This window comes from Myotis myotis, unplaced genomic scaffold (genome assembly GCF_014108235.1).
Source record: "Myotis myotis isolate mMyoMyo1 unplaced genomic scaffold, mMyoMyo1.p scaffold_m19_p_10, whole genome shotgun sequence".
Lineage (NCBI taxonomy): Eukaryota > Metazoa > Chordata > Mammalia > Chiroptera > Vespertilionidae > Myotis > Myotis myotis.
This window is the reverse complement of record NW_023416314.1, coordinates 5,445,646-5,462,150: the sequence shown is the minus strand read 5'-3', so window position 1 is coordinate 5,462,150 and position 16,505 is coordinate 5,445,646. Positions and strand designations below refer to the sequence as shown.

The following is a 16,505-nucleotide window of genomic DNA, read 5'->3' as shown; positions in this document are numbered from 1 at the left end:
ATCTGGGGCTTTTAGGAATAGTGGTGCTAAGAACAGTCCATTTTGTGTGTGTGTGTGTGTGTGTGTGTGTGTGTGTGTGTGTGTGTGAGAACATAAGTACACATCTTATGTTGGGACTTTATAGAGGGAAAACGGCAGAGTTCCAAGGTTTGAATGTATTCAGTTTTAGGAGATATGAACATAGTTGTCCAGAGTGTTGTATCAACTTCTTCAGCCATTAGCACCGAGTGGAGTTCTAGTTCCTCCACACCCCCAGCAGCACTGGCCATCGCCTCTTTCATTTTATGCATTCTGTGATGCGCAGTAGTGTCACGTTGGGTTGTCCAATTGCATTTCACTGAAGACTAATGGGGTGGAGCACATATGTATTTGAGTTTTAGCAGGGAATATAGCCTCTTTTGTGAAAAGTCTATTCACATCTTTTGCCCATTTTCTGTTTTTTGTTTGTTTGTTTGTTTTTTTATATGTGTATGCAACAAGCCTTTCCCACTACATGGCTTATCTTTTCATTCTCTTAGTTGTGCCTACTGATGAACAGAAGTTCTTCATTTTAAAGTAGTCATTTTTTTCCTTCGTGGTTAGCACCGTTTATCCTAGTTATGTAATCTTTACCTACCTCCAGCATCATGAAAACGTTCTCCTTTCTTTTATTCTAAAAGTGTATTGTTCTACCTTGCATAATTACATCCACAGTAAATCTGGAATTGATTTTTGTATGAGTTTGAGGTCAGATTAAAGATTTCCGTATGGAAAATTGGCCGGCATTACATACTGAAAGGATCACTAAATTTTCGTTTTCAGTCTAAGAATAAGGTATTTTAGCTGCAGTCACCTGAAGTGCTTGGTGTATAACCTGTAGCAGTTCATTCACTTAATCAGCAGCATTAAGTGAGGTCATGCTCTGTGCCAAGCTCTGGGCTAGATGCTGGGAACACGTGGGCACTGCCTTCAAGGTTCCCAGGGGAGTGGACACATGATAAACTGCCCACAGAATGGGTCTGTCCTACTCATCTATGTATTCTCCAAGCCTCACGCAGTGCCCAGCACATAGTAGGAGCTCATTAACTAGCAACTGCTATGGGCAACAGGACAATATTATGTCTCTGGCATTTGGACTTTGTCAAATAACAGCCTGTTCCAGGTCTGTGCTGTGTGCTCTGGGCACGTCACATCATCTCTCTGAGACTCAGTTTCCTCTTGCGTAGGATGGGAACTCACATCACAGGGTCCTGTGGGAGTTCAAGGAGCTGGTCTGTGAGAAAAGCCTGGCACATGCTGAGTACTTGACAAGTTATAACAATTGGAGTTATGTTGTCACCATAATGTCATTGAACTGGTAAACACTCAGGTCTCTGTTCACCTCTGGACAACAAGAAGTACTGAGCACATCAGCTCTGTGTCTCGTCCACACTGCGACCTAGGAATCAGGAATGATGGTTGTCGTAGGTGGGTGCAAGAGCAGCATCTAGTGGAGGAGAAGGAAAAGTGACTGTCATGAGGACATTTGGAAGAGAGTTTTAAAGGCTGGGACAAAAGTTGGCAGAGAAGCCGGGAAGGTGACTCACATGTGCTGTCCCTAGTAGGGGGTGAGACAACTTCGCCGTGCTCTGAATTCTACTAAATATTTAAGATAGAAATAATGTCAGTCTTGGACATAAATTTCCAGAGAACAGGTACAGAGGGCACACACCCACGCTGCTTTCACTGGATCAGGGGAATCTTTTCTATTTTATTTTATTCTTGACAGTATTACAGATGTTCCCCATTCCCCTCCCCTTTTCCCACCACCAGGTGGGCTATGCATACATGCATACAAGTTCTTTCTGCCCCCACCCTCCCTGAGATCTATTTTGTTCATCAGTTTATTCTGGTCATTAGATTCCACGTATAAGTGAGATCAAGTGATACTTGCCTTTCTCTGACTGGCTTATTTCCCTTAGCATATAATACTCTCCAGGTCCCTCCATGCTGTCTCAAAGGGTAAGAGCTCCTTCTTCTTTTTTAAATATATATTTTAATTGATTTATTAGAGGAAGGGAGAGGGAGAGAGAGGTAGAAACATCAATGATGAGAGAGAATCATTGATTGGCTGCCTCCTGCACACACTCTACTGGGATAGAGCCCACAATCCAGGCATGTGCCCTTGACTGGAATTGAACCTGGGACCCTTCAGTCTGTAGGTCAACACTCTGTCCACTGAACCAAACCAGCTAGGGCAGAGCTCCTTTTTTTTTTTTTTTTTTTTTTTTTTACAGTTGCATAGAATTCCATTGTGTAGATGTACCACAGTTTTCTAATCCACTCATCTACTGATGGGCACTTGGGCTGTTTCCAGATCTTAGCTATTGTAAATTGCGCTGCTATGAACATAGGGGTGCATACATTCTTTCTGATTGTTGTTTCAGACTTCTTTTTTTTTTTTTACTACCTCATCACTGTTTTGTGTTTTTTTATATTTCTTCTCCTCCTCCTCCTCCTCCTCCTCCTCCTCCTCCTCCTCCTTCTTCTTCTTCTTGTTCTTCTTCTTCTTCTTCATTTATTGTCTAAAGTTTTACATATGTCTCCTTTTTCCCCGATTTACCCCCACCCCCAAGTCATTCCCACCCTGGTGCAAGCCCCCACCCCCCCAGTGTCTGGGTCCATTGGTTATGCTAATATGCATGCATACAAGTCCTTTGGTTGCTCTCTAACCACCCCCATCCCCTGCCATTTGTCTCTGGATCTATTCTTGTTCATCAGACTATGTTGATCATTATATCCCACATATGAGTAAGATCATGTGATATTATCTTTCTCCAAATGGCTTATTTCACTTAGCTTAATGCTCTCCAGTTTCATCTATGCTATTCCAAATGGTAAAAGTTCCTTCTTTTTTATAGCGGCGTAGTATTCCATTGTGTAGATGTACCACAGTTTTCTAATCCACTCATCTGCTGATGGGCACTTAGGCTGTTTCCAAATTTTAGCTATTGTAAATTGTGCTGCTATGAACATAGGGGTGCATATATCCTTTCTTATTGGTGTTTCTGGTTTTTTGGGATATAGTCCTAGAAGTGGGATCACTGGGTCAAATGGGAGTTCCATTTTTAGTTTTTTGAGGAAACTCCATACTGTTCTCCACAGTGGCTGCACCAGTCTGCATTGCCACCAGCTGTGCAGGAGGGTTCCTTTTTCTCCGCATCCTCACCAGTACTTGTCGTTTGTTGATTTGTTGATGATAGCCATTCTGACAGGTGTGAGATGGTATCTCGTGGTTGTTTTGATTTGCATCTCTTGGATGATTAGTGACTTTGACCATTTTTTCATAAGTATATTGGCCATTTGTATGTCCTCCTTGGAGAAGTGTCTATTCAGGACTTTGCCCATTTTCAAATTAGATTGTTTTCCTGATGTTGAGTTGTGTGAGTTCTTTGTATATTTTGGAGATTAACCCTTATCAGATGTATCATTGGTGAATATATTCTCCCATATTGGGTTCACTTTTCATTTTGTTGATTTCTTTTGCTGTGCAGAAGCTTTTTAATTTGATGTGGTCCCATTTGATTATTTTGTCTTGTGTTTCTCTTACCCTAGGAGAGGTTTTGGTAAAAATCCTTCTAAGTGAGATATCTAAGATTTTACTGCCTATTTTCTTCTATAATTTTTATGGCTTTGCAACTTGCATTTAAGTATTTTATTCATTTTGAGTTTATTCTTATGTAAAGTGTAAGCTGGTGGGCTAGTTTAATTTCTTTGCATGTACTGATAAGGGGAATCTTGATATCACCCCAGCAATAGACATTGCAGGAAAGGGGAATTGCAGGTCAACTCTTCTGAATGTTAGTGGCAAAACCTTATGCCAATTTTTAGCCATCTAGACTCTGAGATTTTGGTGAGAAAGGAAACTGGTATTTCATGGAGGGATTTACATGGGTTGATGTGGACAGGGTCACTGGGTCTTTGGGTGCTGTCTGGGAGAGGAGTGAGAATGGACAGTGCCATCAGTTAGGTGGAATGAACATTTGGTGACAGAGGTTAGGAGGGTCTAATGATCCTCAGAGAGGGGTCTCTAGGCTGTGGGCCACGTTCTTATGTAGTGGGTATGGAAGAGTCCCTCTAAGGCAGTGGTTCTCAACCTTCCTAATGCCACGACCCTTTAATACAGTTCCTCATGTTGTGGTGACCCCCAATTTCATTGTTACAAATTGAACATAATTAAAGCATAGTGGTTAATCACAAAAACATTATGTAATTATATATGTGTTTTCCAATGGTCTTAGGTGACCCCTGTGAAAGGGTCGTTCGACCCCCAAAGGGGTCGCGACCCACAGGTTGAGAACCGCTGCTCTAAGGGGACACAGGACTCCTGCCCCTGCAGGGTCTAGGGATGGATGAGGAGTTTGTAGAAACTGTATTTTGGTGAGGAAGGACTTGGGCAGAGAAGGTGCACTCTGAGAGCCAGTGCACCCTCTGCTCTCAGCCAAGCTTTAGTCCAGGCTGCTCAGAGGGTTGTTCACATCAATAGTAAGTGAGATATGAGGGGCAAAAGCATAATTCATTAACCACTGAAGCACCAGCCCAAATGGCCACTTCCCTAGTTAATTCACATTGACTGCTCATCCAGGTTGGTCAGTTGAAGGGAAGCTAATTCTTGACAGAGTCATCACGTGGTAGTTGGCTCAGAATGTTCTGAGTTCTGAGTCAGCTTGGGAGTCACGCAGACCACTGGTCATGAGTGATCAGCTGATCACTGGAAAGGCTCAATGTTAGACAGCTGACAATGTGAAGATACTGGGGGAGGATGGCCACAAGTGTGCACTTCCCCTGGTCCTTCAGAGAGGCTTTATTTGGGGAAAACAGCATCATATTTTGGTTAGGAATTAAAACAAAGAGAAAAGGCCTTTCTCTGGGTCATGATTTTGTCCCTTTTCTTGGCTCAAGCGCCTCCTCCAGGGCATCAACCTTCCTGAGATATCCGAATTTGAGAAATGGTTCAATGGAAGTGCTTGGTTCAGGGGTCCAAGGTATGATCTAGAGGACTGGGGATTCAGGGATCTCTATCCCCAGGGCACCAACTACATTCCTATTCCAGATCCAGTACTCATTAGTTACTCTAGGAAAGCTACTTAACTCTTCAAATTTCAGTGCCCTGAACTATAAAATATAGGTATAGACCAGCCGTGGGCAAACTACGGCCTGCGGGCCGGATCCGGCCCGTTTGAAATGAATAAAACTAAAAAAAAAAAAAAAGACCGTACCCTTTTATGTAATGATGTTTACTTTGAATTTATATTAGTTCACACAAACACTCCATCCATGCTTTTGTTCCGGCCCTCCGGTCCAGTTTAAGAACCCATTGTGGCCCTCGAGTCAAAAAGTTTGCCCACCCCTGGTATAGACTCTGCTCTGCCCACAACACAGGGCTGACATGAGCATGGCAGGAGATGATAACATATTATTTATGAGCTATAAAGAAAGCATTACACAGAAGAGTAAACTCTTACCCACCTCTACCCCAAGTCTCCTCTCTGGAAGCAGCCACTACCAAATTTCTAAAGACACTTAATAGTTGATCACTCATAGAACACTTAATGACAAACCAGTTATTTTTGAAGGCTTTACCTGTATTTAATAATTTTTAGCTTCCTACCATAATACTAAAGAATAGGTTCCATTAAGTTTTCGAAGGACAGTGCAAAGAACTGAGGCACAGAGGGCTCACATAACCTTCCCAGGTTCATGTGGGTTCTAGTGGGATTTGAACCGAGGTCCCCAGGCACCAGCCCCCATGCTCTCAGTCACTGTGCTCTGTTGATTTTCTGTACTGTCTCATTGAAATAAAGACATTTGTCCATGCAATCTGTATTTAGGTGTTTTAAGTGCATGCTGAACTGCAAGATCTTAAAGCCCAACTTTGATCCAGGTGATTCTCATAGGCAGCTGGTGAAATTAGATCAAAAGTATGAACTGTGGGCCGAAACCGGTTTGGCTCAGTGGATAGAGCATCAGCCTGCGGACTGAAAGGTACCAGGTTCGATTCCGGTCAAGGGCATGTACCTGGGTTGCGGGCACATCCCCAGTGGGAGATGTGCAGGAGGCAGCTGATCGATGTTTCTCTCTCATCGATGTTTCTAGCTCTCTATCTCTCTCCCTTCCTCTCTGTAAAAAATCAATAAAATATATTTTAAAAAAAAGTATGAACTGTGGCCTGGGAAGTGTGGCTCAGTGGTTGAGCATTGACCTATGACCCAGGTGGTCACAGTTCAATCCCAGGTCAGGGCACATCTCCAGGTTTCAGGCTCCATCCCCAGTAGGGGACATGCGGGAGGCAGCCAATCAATGATTCTCTCTCATCATTGATGTGTCTATCTCTCACCCTCTCCCTTCCTTCTTAAATCAATAAAAAAATATATTTTTAAAAAGTATGGACTGTAGCCTGGCTGGTTTGGCTCAGCTATCGAGCATCGCTCAGAAACCAAGAGGTTGCTGGTTCCATTCCTGGTCAGGGCACATGCCCGGTTGTGGGTTCAATCCCCAGTAGGGGCCATGCAGGAGGCAGCCAATCAATGATCTCTCTCATCATTGATATTTCTCTTTATCCCTCTCCCTTCCTCTCTCTCTAAAAATCAATAAAAACGTATTTAAAGAAAAAAAGTATGAACTGTGAGTAAGTTATTACTAATGTCCTATAATCTTCTCTCAGCAAGATGTCAGTAGCTCTCTTTATTGTGAATGCATTTCCCAGAATCCTGCCTGATGGATACACAGAGCAAACTGGTTCCTCATTTAAGAAGATTAGTAGCCAAACCCCAGAATCAGGTCAGAAGAATGGGCCTCCTGCCACCATTCAGGGTGCATCCTGCAAACAAATCACTTGAAGGTACTGTGGAAATTATTAAGTAGTCTCAAGAATAATGGTTAAAGTTCACTCAGTGCCCTATATATAAGAGAAAACAGTTTAAGTGTTAAGCCATGTGTGAAAGTTTTATGTTAATCAGTAGTACTACGACCATGTAAAGATGCATTTACAACTTAAGTTTGGTTCACATTTAATAGTAAACAACATTTCAAACTAATGTTTGGATATTAGCTGATTGCTCATTATTAGTGGAAATAGATCTTTCCTTTAAAGAATGTTTCCAGATTATTTTAAATTAATAGACCAGTGTTTAGAAGAGCTTTAGACATAAATATTGAGCAGGTAATAGAGAAAGTTTTCATCTGCCCTGTTGCCCTTCTCAGTTTCCCCTATTATCAACATCTTACATTAGTGTGGTACATTTGTTACTATTAGTGAATCAATATTGATCCATATTTAACATTAAAGTTCACTTTTTATGTTGTACATTTCCACAATTTTTGAAAAATATAGTGTCAGATATCAACCAAACAGAAGAGTTTCACTGCCCTAACAACCCACTGTTCTTTACCTATTAATCCCTCTTCCCTTTCCCTGAAACCCCTGACAATCACTGATATTTTTACTACCTACTTTTGCCTTTTCCAGAATGTTATATAGTTGGAATTGTGGAATATGTGTAGCTTTTTCAATCTGAGTTTTTTCAACAAGCAATATACATTAAAAGTGTTTCCATGTTTTCCTGTGGCTTAATTTTTTAAAAATCATCAAATGGACATAGCAGTTTTTGGCCTATTCGCTTATTGAGGGACATTTTGGTTGCTCCCAGTTGTTGGCAATCATGGATAAAGCTTCCATAACATTTGTTCTGTGTTGGCATCAGCCTATCAATAGTGATTCCTATCAATAGGAATGCCTAGGGGCATGCAGCTGGGCCCACACTACTTGACGTGAGTCCCCACAGACATTTTCTTGACCAGAGCCAATGTTGTGACTGGCCCAGCCCAAGTTCAATTGCTCCCGGACATCAATAGACACTCCTCAGCAGACGGACAACATCCTCATCCCAGAGCAGCAAAAAGGCTCGAATTTCTGGTGAATGACCCCTGGGGATGTTAGGAACCAGGGTCACCTTCCAGGGTCTGAGGAGCCTTCTGGGTCCTGCACAGGGAGCCCTCCTCCAACTGTCTCAGAGCCTCCCCAGTGATCTTAGGACCTGTGTTGGTGTTGCAGGTTTTGCTTGACACCTATTAAGGCCATTATTGAAGGCCTCAGCCTAAGCCTCAGAGAGAATGGAGCTGGAAACGTGAGGAAACATCAATCAAGACAAAGAAGAGAAGCCCTAGCCAGTTTGGCTCAGTGAACAGAGCGTTGGCCAGCAGACTGAAGGGTCCCAGTTTTGATTCCGGCCAATTGCATGAACCTCAGTTGCCTGTCCCTGGTCAGGGCGCATGCGGGAGGCAACCAATCGATATGTCTTTCTCACATTGATGTTTCTCTCTGTCTCTCCCCGTCCCTTCCACGCTCTCTGAAAATCAATGGGAAAATATCCTCAGGTGAGGATTAACAAAGCAAGCAAACAAAAGACACAGAAGAGCCATGTCGCTGCTGCTCTCCCAAGGTACCTCACTGAGGACAAGTGTCATCTTTCATTGTTATTTTATTTATAAATAGATTTAGTATATTTATTAGGAAAGGTCTTGATGGTAAAGAATATTTGTCTACATTTAGTTCCTTTTAATATATTTTTTTGTTCATATAAACCACATGTATAGAAAAGCACCTTCACAAGGCCCTGTGAAGCCTAGCTCTGTCCGGGATCACCCACATGGGTGTCTTCCTGCAGTGGGACACGCACCACTGCTCTTTTCCCTCCAGTTGTCAAGAAATTCCCTTTGAGGTGGTTCCAGAGAAGGAGCAGAGGAACCAATGTGTGTGGGGAGGAGAAGAAATCAAAGAGAATATGTGAGCTTGGAGTGCTGGAGATGAAAAGGGTAAGGCAAGTAAGTGTGCATGTTCTCCACTGCTTCCTCACTTATATATTTATCTCCCTTTTCTCTCTCCTTCCTTCCTTCCTTCCTTCCTTCCTTCCTTCCTTCCTTCCTTCCTTCCTTCCCTCCCCTCCTCCTCTTCCTCCTTCTTTTCTGGCATTTTAGTGAAAGCAACCAAACTGAGGAAAGCTCAGGGATAGCCATTGTTACATGTGACCATGCAAGGAGGACAAAGGGATGGTAAAAATCAGTTCAGGGAAATGAAGAATGTCCTGAGCACATCTTTCCTGAAGATGATACTCAGGCTGTAGAAACTGCTAAGGTTGTTGCCAGGCCCTCACTGGTTCTTCATTTGGAGGAGGGGTTGTAGGTTCCAGTAAGGCCACCATGTGTGCTTAACTTCAGGGTGTGTAATTCACATTGTATTCTTTGTGAAGAGTCCTCCAGGACTTATTTAATGTCTCACCCTGCAGGACCCAGCTATGGATCATGTTAAGATCATCAGGGAGCATCCCCCAGTTGGAGGCTGAATGCTAGATCCTTGTCACTGGGTGTGATGAGATAGTGTCCAGTGGCCCTAACCTTCCCCACTTCAAGCCTCCTGGGAAAGGGTGAGGAGGATAGAGGCACAGGGGCTCCATTTCTTCAAGCAGGGCCGCTCACCTGCCCACCTCTGCATTCCTGTGGGTGCTCAGCAGCCCCAGTGTCAAGGAAGGGACCCTGCAGGCTCCACACCCACTGGGAGTTGCCCAATTCCTGAAGACCCTCCAGCCTCCTCAGAGCCCTGTGCAGGGCCTGGGTTAGCTCATGGCACCATTTCTCAGGCTAAAGTTCTATAGGCGGTTCATGTAAAATTCCAACAAAACACAAAACCATTGAAGGAAACTCAGTGCAATGTTCTTTTGGGATATGGTGGGGAGGTTGTATTACAAATTGTTAATGCTTCTTTTCCAAATTTGTAAATAAATAAGACAAATGTAATTGTTGGTTTCACTACATTTTAAACCACAGTGTCTTCTCTAACCATTTCTCACTGGAATTAAAATACCACAACATAATGGTTTTTAAATTGAAAGGCACAAGCTGGTCTCATGACTGGGTTGCCCACTTTTACTGTGCAGGTCCCATGACTGGGCTGTATGGAGTGTGAGCTGGAGGGACAGGTCACCACTCCCACCTGTGTCCTCAGACCTCCTGCTCCTCACAGGTCCCAGTGGGGAGGGACTTGGCCTTTTCATTCTGGAGTCCTAGAGCTCCCCCGTTCCTTTGCATCAGTTTCACCGTCAGGCGACCAGTCACCCGAATGCCCCGCCAAATGCCCAGGTGCAATGGGTCCTGTAGGACATGTACAGTCACACTTAGTCACCAGACAACACCCTCAGCTTAGAGCAGCAAAAAGACTCACATTTCCTGTGGATCTGACCCCTGGGGATATCAGGACCCATGGTCACTTCTAGAACCTGAGGAACCTTCCTGGCACCCACTCCAGGGAGCCCTCTTCCATCCGTCTTGTGCCTCCCCAGGGATTCCACACCTGCCTTTGCTGGTGGAGGTTCTTTTGACACCTGTGGCGGCTGTGACATGCAGATGTCAGCCTGCACCTCAGAGAGGATGGAGCTTACACATTGTCAGAGTTTAAACGAGACACAAAGCCAAGAACCAAGAGCTGCCTCACTGCTCCTCTCTCGAGTCAGGTGGTTTGGTGCAAGTTATTTCGTGTGAGCATTGGATAGAATTAGACTTGGAGAGATGTTTCATATTTAATACTGGAAGCTTTTACATTAAAATTTATCCCCTAGTTTTATTTTTAAATAAAACACAAATATAGAACGCACCCTTAACAAAGGTGGCCGTCGGTGAATTGTTACAGGCGCCACACTTTGTGTAGCAGCATTTTCACTGTCAAAGCCCACATGCTCTGAGAAGCTTCTCTGCTTCCTGCCCTGCCTCCACTTCCATAGCCAATCCCTAAGGCCTTGCTGGGTTCTCCCAGCTTACTGGCTCAGTCCACTCCCTTTCAAGGCTGCTGCCACACACTAATATTGAGCTAATCTGGTCCAATCCTTGCGCTTTGAATATACGTGGAATAACTGATTTCATTCTTGTAACCTAAAAAGTTAGACATTATTCTTATCTCTGACAGGAGGCTGACAGGGTGTTGGAGACATTGTGCATGTTGAACTGGGTGATGGCAACAAATGTGTTTATATTTATAAGAAACCATAAAGCTTTGCAATTAAGACTTGGGTACTTTACAATAAGTAAACATCAAATAAAAAACAAATACAAAAAAAATTTTCCCCCACAAAGAAACCTCCAGACCCAGGTGGTTTCCTCTGATTTCTACCAAATAGTTCAGAAATAATGCCAGTCTCCTGCACGGTCTTCCAAGAACAGCCATGAGGGACACCCCCCACCACCTGCTTCCACTGGAGCAGGAGACCCTTGATACCATCAGCAGCAGACACAACAGAAAAGGGGAATTCCAGTCAACCCCTCTGGTGTAAAGGTCAAAACCTGCAACCAAACATTAGCAGTCTAAATCCAGAGGTTTTTAGAAAGGAAAGGAACTGGAATTTCTATGGGTTGGTGTACACGGGATCATTGGGTGTTGGTGTGATGCCTAGGCGAGAGGTGGAAGGACAGTGCCAGCGGGAAGGTGGAATAAACATTTGGTGACAGTTTAGGAGGGTCTGGGTGATTATCAGAGAGGTCCTGGGGTGGGGCCACAGGCTCTGGTTAAGGAGGGGTCCCTCTATGAGGACGTGGATCTCTGTCCCCTGCCGCTGCAGTGTCTAGGGAATGATGAAGAGCTTGTAAACACTGGGTTTAGTGAGGAAGGAGCGAGCAGGAAAGGTGCACACTCAGAGCCTGGGGGGCCCTGCCTGCTCTCAGCCAGGCCTCAGCCCAGGCTGCTCAGGTCCTTGCTCACATCAGTGGTCCGCAGCTGCGAAGCATGCCACCTTCATCCATTAACCCGCCAAAGCACCAGCCCCGCTGCTCACCTTCCTCCGGAATCAGCACTGCTTATCAAGGTTTGTTATTGAAGGCCCAGCTAATTCGTCAGATGCCATGTGCCCAGCTGGCGTGGAAAGGCCTGGCTCTCAGCTGTGTAGGAGCTGGGCAGACCACTGGTCAGACCTCAGGTCAGACCTCAGGAGGCACACCTTAAAGTGAAGATGTACGAAGATGCTGGGGGAGATGAGACACAGATTTACCTTCTGGTCCTTCAAGGGGCTTCCTTTGAAGAAAACATCATAGCTTTTGGGTCTGGAATTGAAACATATGGGTAGAAGCTGGGTAAGGAATGTGCCCTTCTCTTGGCTCAGACACCTCCTGTCTCCTCCCAGGAATCCTGGGGTAGAATTTGGGCAATGGAGGGAGGGTGGCCTATATTTCAGGAGTCCAGGACATGATCTAGAGTACTTAGGGGTTCAGGGATCTCTGCCCACAGGGAAACAATTACATTCCTGTCCTAGATCAACCTGTCATCAGTTTTGTGACACTGGGAAAGTCACTTAATTTGTACAGGTCGGCCTGTACATTTCAGTGCCGACCCCTCAGTGCTTACATGGAGATCACAAGAGATGGTTACTCTCCATGAGCTGTTACAAATCATCACACCCTTGTATAGACTGAAAAAGTAACCTTCCACCCTCCCCTGCCCTCTAGCCACCCAAGTGTCCTCTGGAGACGGGTGCTATCTCATTTCTTGCTTATTTTTCCAGACACTTAATATTTGAACACTTATGAGGCACTTATGAAGGACTAGTCATTTTTCTTCAGCCTCTATCTGAATTTTCTTATATTCAGCCTCATACAACTAATAAATAGGCCCATGTCACAGAACAGGAAACTGAGGACAGGTTCGTGTGGCTTCCCGGATGACTTCACACAGGTCATCAGGTACCAGCTCCCATGCTGTCACTGTTCTGTGCTGACTTTCCATATTGTCCCATCGAAATAAAGTCATGTCCCCACGCGATCAGTGAGCTGGGTATGTTAAGTCCACACCACACTGCAACTTCCCTCTTCCAAGCCTATCTCAGATCCAGTTGGCTCCCCTAGGCAGCTGATGAACAAGAACAGAAGTGGGACCTGGGAATGAATGAATGCTTTCTCATGGTCTTCTGCCAAGGACATGTCAATAATTTTTTTTCTGTTTTGAATATATTTCCAGGATCATGGCTCAAGATTATAAAAAGGAAGGGACCCACATAAGGGATTCAATTACAAGATTCACAAGGAAATCATCTGCAGTCAAAAGAATCTGCTGGCGTCCCCAGCACACGTGGTTCAGCCGGTGAAAATGGGCATCTGTCCAAATGACAGGCAGAGGCACAAATGCCGCTCCCCCACTTCACAGAAGGTGCTGTGGAAGTAACACCAGTAGAGCCTGGTTCACTAGACTGCAGTTTGCGTAGCAGAGACTGGGTTTTGATGTGGAAGGACCTGGCCAGGGAAGGGGCACACTCAGAGCCAGGGCTGCCACTGCTCACTCTCAGCCAGGCCTCAATGTAGGCTGCTCAGTTCAGTAGTTAGCGAGGCCCTGGGGGCTGTAGATTTCATGCATTAAGCCACTAAAACACCAGTCCAGGTTAACTGCTTATCACTCAGACTCGGTCAGTTGAAGATGAAGCTAATTCTTTGTGCATTTGTCATATGGCAGTTGGTTTGGAATGTCCTTGGTTCTGAGCCAGTTGGGAGTCAAACAGACGACTGGTCATATCAGGGTGGTCACCTGACCACCGGGAAGTCTCACTGCAAGGCAGCTGATAGAATCAAGTGCTGGGGGGAGTGAGGGAAACATGGACTTAAGTTTGGATCCCCCAGTCCATCAAGGGGTTGGGGCTCTTATTTTGAGAAAATGCATTTTAGTTCCAGTTACCGATTGAAATGTGGAGTCAGGAGTTGGGTCAGGATTTGAGCCATTCTCTAGGGCCAGGCACCTCCACTGGGAACAAGTTTTCTCATGGACACAACTTTGGGGCAGGAAGATGTGGAAAGCTAGTGAGGAGAGCTCTTATTTCAGCTGCCCAGGGATGAACTTATTCTAGGGATCTTCTGTTCAGGGATCTCTGTCCTCAGGGAACATATATATCCCCTGCCTCAGATCTATTACTCTGATCTATTACCCAGTGTTGCGACTCTGGACAAGACACTTCATCTCTCCAAATTTCAATGCCCTGAACCATACAATCTGGATCACAGCTTTTACTGTGCTCACCTGTTGTGCTGCTGTAAACATTAGAAGATGTAACGGATTTTTGACATGAGCTCCGACCTAGCCAATATAATGGTATGTAAGAAATGTTTTAATAAAAATTTTGTAACTTAATTTTTACAATATCCTATTACACATAATTATTAATAATGAACTGCAATGTTCGCTAATGACTGATTACTATAATCATGTTGCATTCATTTCCCTTACATGCCTTACATGCAGGGGCACCATTTCTCTTCACTAATACTAGCAGGGAATATTTTAGCAGCCGATCGCCACATCTTTAGTCTTGGACTGACTTGTTTGGTATGCGCAACAGGAAATACTTTGCTTTTGGAGAACAAGAAAAATTGGTTTATTTGCTTTACACTTATTCATTTGTGCAGTTATTCCGTGTCTGGTAAGTTAATGTTCAAGAAAAAATATTAATTTTTATTAAAATGTTCTATTATTTTATGTTAACAATGACTCTTTTATTTCAACCCTTTGTATTCAGCATATCTCGTGAAATAAACCTACATTTCTATGAAAATTGAAGCTTTTGTTTTTTTGCAGCCCACATAAACTGCAACCTTGTTTATTGGGCCTGTGTTAGCCTTTGAGTTTGACATGCTTGCTCTAGATCAGTGGTTGGAAAACTCATTAGTCAACAGAGCCAAATATCAACAGTGCGTCTTCAAAATAGACTCGCCCAGGCCAAAAATCGACTTCTGCGCATGGGCCACGATGTTTCAATCACACTGTACATCCACCTGCACGTGGTATTTTGTGGAAGAGCCACACTCAAGTGGCCAAAGAGCCACATGTGGCTCGCGAGCCGCAGTTTGCCGACCCCGGCTGTAGATCAATTCATGATGGTGCAGAAGATTTCATTCTTTCTTTTTAATGCTAATGCTAATATTCCATCATATATATACACATACACACACACACACACACACACACACACACACACACACACACACTCTCTAGAGGCCCGGTGCACAAATTCGTGCACCAATGGGGTCCCTCGGCCTGACCTGCAGGATCAGGCCAAAACCAGCTCTCCGACATCCCCTGAGGGGTCCCGGATTGTGAGAGGGTGCAGGCCAGGCTGAGGGACCCCACCAGTGCACGATCAGGGCTGGGGAGGGACGCAGGAGGGTGGCCAGCTGGGGAGGAACCATGGGAGGGTTCCAGGGCATGTCCAGCCCATCTCTCACTCAGTCCAGATCTGCTGGACCCCAGCAGCAATCTAACCTACCGGTCGGAGAGTCTGCCCCCGGTAGTCAGTGCACATCATAGTGAGCGGTTGAACGGCCTTAGCGTATCATTAGTATATTATGCTTTAATTGGTTGAGTGGCGGATTGGATGACCAAACACTTAGCATATTAGGCTTTTATTATATCGGATATACCAAGCACAGCTTTTTTATCCACTGGTCTATTGATTAGCACTTGGGTTACATCCATAGCTTGGCTATATAAGTAATGCTACAATGAATGTAGGGGTGCATAGGGTGTTGGGAGTGCGCTGTTACTCTATGTGCTCTACTTCTTGCCCATTAGTTTTCTAAACAACATCAAGCTTCTTCTTCACACATGAACCCATGTTATGCTTAATGATTATCAGTTAGCAAAATGCCTATAACCAACAGTCTTCATCTATATGATTAAACATTCAATCCTGAAAATGGCTCAAATGGATGCAATGAATAAGTCATTCTCTAACAAAAAGTACATAATAATACATTAAATATTTTAAAATGCACTGTTAACATTAATAAGTAATTATCTGTACCATAAAATTTATGATTTTTGTGTGTGTTTTTGCCAAGCTTGAAGGAAACTAAGCCAATTCACATAAATTATAAAGAAACAGCCAATTCAAAAGTGAATTGGAGACAATTTTGTGCATTTTACTATTATAGTACTCCCACATGGAGAAAGAATTAATTATAGTGAGCAGTAAAAAATCTAATAGAGGCTCCTGAAGTCCAGGGAGAATGACTTATCAATCTTTCCCAACCCAAATTCTCCTTTGCTTTTTGTGAGAATAATAAAAACAAAAAGAATTTACTAGACTGTCCAATAAAGGCCATCACTTGTCTATGCTCACCTGAGACAGAGAGGTGGAGGCTGGGAGAAGAGAAAGACAAACATTTGAGACTGAGGCTCAATGATCCCATTAAGCTTTACAAACCTTCTGCAACTTCTCAATAACCCAACGCAATAAACCATGGAAATCCTGAGCACAGCGTGTAGAACACAGTAAGCATTCAATACACAACGTTTACTTATCATAATGTTATAGCATCAGAAATCAAATCCTGTGACTCCCCGGCCCACTTAGCTGCAGTTATTTCCTGTCACATGTAGAACAAAATCCAAAGTCCTGTGGTGGCTGGAGTGGCCCTGCATGACCTGCCCTCCTACCACCTTTAGACCTTGTTTCCTATCACTGTCCCAC

General features: G+C 44.1%; 1 long non-coding RNA gene across 1 annotated transcript; it reads left to right on the top strand.

The window, feature by feature from the left end:
- Window positions 1-5,864: 5,864 nt before the first annotated feature.
- LOC118664323 lies at window positions 5,865-14,392 on the top strand. The gene is made up of 6 exons (XR_004970294.1): window positions 5,865-6,003; window positions 6,725-6,859; window positions 8,072-8,832; window positions 13,010-13,198; window positions 13,969-14,128; window positions 14,279-14,392. It is a non-coding gene; the product is annotated as an uncharacterized LOC118664323 (long non-coding RNA).
- The last annotated feature ends 2,113 nt before the right edge of the window (window positions 14,393-16,505 follow it).